The sequence below is a fragment of the Natrix helvetica genome (assembly GCF_964273705.1).
Source record: "Natrix helvetica genome assembly, chromosome: 2".
NCBI lineage: Eukaryota > Metazoa > Chordata > Lepidosauria > Squamata > Natricidae > Natrix > Natrix helvetica.
In genome coordinates, this window is record NC_138552.1 from 252,033,880 (window position 1) to 252,040,194 (window position 6,315).

Consider the following 6,315-nt stretch of genomic DNA (forward strand, 5'->3'; position numbering starts at 1 on the left):
GTTGGTTTGCTGTTTCCAGGGTCGCCCTGTGGGCCACGAATTTGACACTCCTGGCACAGGGAAAATCTCCTTGTATGAGAGGATTAAAAGGCCAGTACAAAACCATTGGAACATTCTCCTTGGAAGGGCCTCTTACAGCATCTCTTTTCTGCTGAAAGAAGCATTTGTCCTCTGCAGATGGAATGTCATTTCCACTTTCTAGGACCACAGAATGCCACACTCTCCGTTTTGAGAGGTTTGCATAATTTCAGTGTCAGCTAATTCATACGTAGGGATGTCAGTTGGGGAAGAATGGCATGGAAAAGACCTTGAATAGGAGAGTTGTGTGTCTGTTGCTGCGATTATTGCCAGATGCTCACACCTGGCCAACGTCCTCCTCCCTTCTCAGTGTCATTTTTTCCCAGCTAGTCTGGTCAGCCTTCAAGTAGAAAACAGTCCTTGGGGGAAGTAGCCACATGAACACTCCACTCAATCCGGAAAAGGTTAGCCATCACTACTCTAAATCAAACTGAACTCCTGGCAGTAGTAGCATTTCTGAGCAAAAATACAGAAATCGTTTGTCTTTGACATCTTCCAAGATGTTTTTTCATCATCCTAATCTAGTTAAGAACCCTGGGATTTTCTGCTGCTTATCTACCCAAGTACCTAACCTGTTCCATCATCATTCTAGGTCCAAGCTGCAGGAGTTTCTGGGAATAATCTCGGAGCTCTCTTGCTTGTAGTTTCTTCATATAATCAACAATGTATTGTTTCTTTAAATAGGAATTTGTGGCATCATAGGGAAGCAAGGGAATCCACCTACCTTGTAAGAATTCAGCACATGTACACAGTTTGCCAGTTGTTTTAATATTTATTCAAATGTAGATTTTTGCTGCCCTCTGCTGGGTAGTATTTATGAAGATCACAGCCGAAGTGATTTATTATTAGCACTCTAAAAGATAGCAGTGGGATTCCTTCTTAAGGACTGTACAGCTAAGGCTATAATTCTCATTATAAGATTTGGTTTATCTTACTTAAAAGAGAAAAGTAAGTAGGCTGTGTCTAACATCCCTAATATAAGCAAATAGTTGTAACCAGCCTATCTTATGAATGGAAAATGAAAACATGCAATTTAAAAGGCTCAAGTTATAGAAAGCCACTTAAAATGCAACTCTCTGTGGTGTACCTTCATGCTCCAGCATGCTAAAAATCCCACAGTTCCCTAATATAATTAAATGGAGATAAATCAGAATAAATTAACTTTCAGGCCTCCAATCAGGAGACACAGAAGCAGAGCCTTAATTTGAAAGACAAATTAAAGGATTTTTGTGACCACTTGAAGAGAGATAGATATCCTATATCCCAAATAGCATTCTGGACTTCCCCATTTATCTGACTCATATAAGATATTTCATATTATGATATGTTGCTTTACCTGTTCTGTATGTGCATGTCATGGCCTGAACTCAAGATGCCTCCTCAAACAAGGACCAGGAAGAGGCATCTCATACAGCAGCCTAGCTCTGTAGGTTCAGTAGAAACCCGTAGGCTCAACAGAAACACACAGTCTGAACCTCACAAATGGCTGTGCTTATCTGGTTTAAGATAGCAAGAACTCAAAATCATAAATTCAGTCCGGGCTTTATACACACAGAAATAAGATGCAAGGCAAACAGTCTTCAAAGGAGAAGATACTGTAAGAGAAGTATTAGAAGACAAACTGAGCCAGATTTCCAGGAAAAAAAAGTGTTGGCAGATAGCTTTAAAAGAGTAATCGACAAGGCCATTCTAGACTGATATATAGTATACTTATTCACCAGAAAAATCTCTCAGGGTATTTCCCACCAAGTTGGACAAATAGCGTAACTTTCATTGGCATCAGTGATAGTCACCGCATGTGAGTCACTTCATATTCTACCTGGCCTTCAGCCAGTAAAAGAGGCAGTCACGCTGCAGGCATATAAGCAGGATGACAAGGAGGATCAAAGGCTAGCAAAGATCAAAAGGAATGTTAGGTGGAAGCACAATGAGGAGGGAAACAGTAACATGTAGGCCTCAAGGTTAATTTGATCTATAGGTTAATGGGCTGAGGAACCTGACATTTCAGGAATGGAGAAATAATGGCAGCAAGACTTTCTAATCCTTTTTCTACAGGAATACCTCCTATCAGTTACAGTCAGCAAAATATATCTTCTCACAAAACATATAGGCCTCCTTAGTCTCCTCAAGTTGATCCTTCAGGACTCTTGGTACTTCTTGGGTCTGGTCTGCTTCTGGCACATAATTCAATGGTGGAAAGAGGCAGCTCAACTATTGTTTTGAAATAGCATTTGTTTGCTCCATTTATCCATCAACTGAGAAGAAAACGAAAACTTCGCCAATTCTTTTCCCATTCTGGGTATTATGTGGTGGATCAGTTTCTCCTCCCATCTACAAATAAATTGCCAAAATTTCATAAGATACCAGCTGAGAATCTTTATATCTTATGAGAATACTGAAACTGAAAGAAGTGTGTTTATTCCTGCTGTCCAGTTTAATAAGAGAAAAGGTTAAATCACATACCAATCCCAGAGTATTCAAAATAGTCTCCTTCTCAAAGTATGTGTAAATAATAGCATATTTGGACATTTGTAAGGAGTCTGTGTGTGTGTGTTTCTGTGTGTAAACGTGGTTAAAGAGTTATTGGGATTTAATTGAAATAAGTAAGTAAACTGAGAATCCCAAAGGTGCTTTTTCATGAGGCAACTGGACTTTCTTGGAGGGTTTTTTTGAAGACATTTCGCTTCTCATTCAAGAAGCTTCTTTAGCTCTGACAGGATAGTGGGGAACGGAAGGATTCCACTATCCTGTCAGAGCAGAAGAAGCTTCTTGGATGAGAAGTGAAACGTCTTCAAAAAACAAGAAGAAAGTCCAGTTGCCTTCTGAAAAAAAGCACCTTTGAGACAACCATGACCTGGATGACTGAGAATCTCTACAGACTTTTAGCTATACAATTTGGGATGAACACCCTTTGATTGGGGTGGGAGTAGGAATGGATTTCCAGAGGAAAAATTGCAGACTACAGGAACCAAGAGCACTTCTCAGGTGACCCTGAGGACACAGGTAAACCTCCAAGTGCTTCAAGGACCCTCTAAAAGGATGCAAATGATCAGCTGTCCACAAGGAATATAAATCATTCCATTCCCCACTATCCTGTCAGAGATGAAGAAACTTCTTGGATGAGAAGCAAAATGTCTTCAAAGAAAAAGCAAGAAAGTCCAGTTGCCTCATGTAAAAGCACCCTTGGGACAACCATGACCTGGATAATGGAGAATCTCTACAGACTTTTAGTAAACTGGGAAGAAATCATCACATTTTTTTTCTTCAGATTGTTGAATTGATTCTTCAGCACATTTATTCACACAAATCAATCTTGTTGAACTTAATGGGGTTCGTTTTTGCTGACATTTCATTGTTAATCTATGATTTTAGCCGCCCTAAGTCAGTCCAGGACTGAAGATGGCTCTGCCAAAACAGAGTCAATAACCATGGTAAAGATCTATGAACCAGTGAGAAGACTGATTTCTTGGAACCTTTCCAGATAAAGAGAGGAAAAAAAGATCCAGCATATGTTCCCTAGATGGCTGCTCCTGAAGAGGAAACCACAGGATATTGGGTTTCTGTGGGTTTAAGTACTGAGAGATAACGGGATCAGTCATCTATTGAACAAAATGAAATTCAATGGTGAAAAGAGTAAGGTTCTACATTTAGGCAACAAAAACGGAATGCACAGGTACAGTATAGGTGGTACCTTGCTCAGTAGTAGTAACTGTGAAAGGGATCTTGGAGTTCTAGTGGACAACCATTTAAATATGAGCCAGCAGTGTGCAGCAGCTGCCAAAAAAGCCAACACAGTTCTAGGCTGCATCAACAGAGGGATAGAATCAAGATCACGTGAAGTGTTAATACTACTTTATAATGCCTTGGTAAGGCCACACTTGGAATACTGCATTCAGTTTTGGTCGCCACGATGTAGAAAAGATGTGGAGACTCTAGAAAGAGTGCAGAGAAGAGCAACAAAGATGATTAGGGGACTGGAGACTAAAACATATGAAGAACGGTTGCAGGAACTGGGTATGTCTAGTTTAATAGAAAGAAGGACTAGGGGAGACATGATAGCAGTGTTCCAATATCTCAGGGGTTGCCACAAAGAAGAGGGAGTCAAACTATTCTCCAAGGCACCTGAGGGTAGAACAAGAAGCAATGGGTGGAAACTAATCAAGGAGAGAAGCAACTTAGAACTGAGGAGAAATTTTCTGAAAGTTAGAACAATTAATCAGTGGAACAGCTTGCCTCCAGGAGTTATGAATGCCCCAACACTGGAAGTCTTTAAGAAGATGTTGGATAGCCATTTGTCTGAAACAGTATAAGGTTCCGGCCTAGGCAGGGGGTTGCACTAGAAGACCTCCAAGGTCCCTTCCAACTCTGCTATTGTATTATTGTATCTAGCTGGCAACACTAAAGGGACACTAAGTTAACAAATCTCATTTTCTAACCACTTTTGGAAATTGCTCATTAACTACTTTTATGCTATTAGAGACCTTTGGAATGACAAATTGGAAAATGCTGGGTGAATCTGCCTTTAATCCCCAATGGAAGAAAATTTTAATCATAAGCTTAAGAATGTAAAGAATCTGAAATAAACAGGAAAATGCAGATTAAGATTTTGATCTTAGAAAATTATAAAGAGACTCGGGATCCAGATAAAATTGAAATATTGAATCTTTTACAATAAAATGTTGAAATTAATGTTTTTTTAAAACCAGCTTTTTGTAGGAAATAGATTGTTTTGGTTTTTAAAGGCATTTTGTGTAACAAAATGGAGGATGTTCGGTCTGACTGACTACCTGTATGCTATGGATGAATAATAAGGGAACACCCTACATATTTTTTTGGATACTTGTTTGTTTTTATTTATTATTTATATATTCATTTGTTATTAGTTATTTATTTTTATGACCCCCATTCCCAAAGGCCCTGGTCTTCTTGTTGAAGTGTGGACTGGATATTGCTAAGTTCCCATCCTCCTGGAGAATGCCAGTTGGAAGAGATTTATGACAATAAAGCATTTAATCTGAGATTCAAGATCCACCAAATCAGTGGTGGGATTCAGCTGGTTCGCACCGGTTGTTAAATTAACAGGTTGTAAAATTAACCAGTTGTTAAATTACCCACGCACCCTCCACTATCAAAGTAGATCCTGGGCGCTGCACTGCGCTGCGCTGCAATGAAGAAATAGGCAACGGAGCGGCCAGTGCAAGGGAAGTAGAAGGACACTTTCCCTCCTCCTTCCCTTGTGCCAGCCACTCCGTTGCCCATTTCTCCATTGTAGCACAGCGCCCAGGATCCACTTGATTGGGGGGGAATTTAACTGTGTAGTAGTAACTGTGAAAGGGATCTTGGAGTCCTAGTGGACAACCATCTAAATATGAGCCAGCAGTATGTAGCAGCTGCCAAAAAAGCCAACACAGTCCTAGGCTGCATCAACAGAGGGATAGAATCAAGATCACGTGAAGTGTTAATACCACTTTATAATGCCTTGGTAAGGCCACACTTGGAATACTGCATTCAGTTCTGGTCGCCACGATGTAGAAAAGATGTGGAGACTCTAGAAAGAGTGCAGAGAAGAGCAACAAAGATGATTAGGGGACTGGAGACTAAAACATATGAAGAACGGTTGCAGGAACTGGGTATGTCTAGTTTAATAGAAAGAAGGACTAGGGGAGACATGATAGCATTGTTCCAATATCTCAGGGGTTGCCACAAAGAAGAGGGAGTCAAACTATTCTCCAAGGCACCTGAGGGTAGAACAAGAAGCAATGGGTGGAAACTAATCAAGGAGAGAAGCAACTTAGAACTGAGGAGAAATTTTCTGAAAGTTAGAACAATTAATCAGTGGAACAGCTTGCCTCCAGGAGTTATGAATGCCCCAACACTGGAAGTCTTTAAGAAGATGTTGGATAGCTATTTGTCTGAAACGGTATAGGGTTTCCTGCCTAGGCAGGGGGTTGGACTAGAAGACCTCCAAGGTCCCTTCCAACTCTACTACTGTATTGTATTGTATTGTATTGTATTGTATTGTATTGTATTGTATTAACAACCAATTTCATGGGAGGCTCATCCCACATGTGCAGCGGAGCTGGAGGACAGGGATGGACCATGCCTCCCACGACAGCCAACCTGACCCTGGGTGAACCGGTTGTTAAATTATTTGGATTGCATCACTTCAGCAAACCTTTGCTTGCCTGCTAAGGAATCATACAAAAAAAAAGCTCAATTATTCAGCTTATTGGAGTG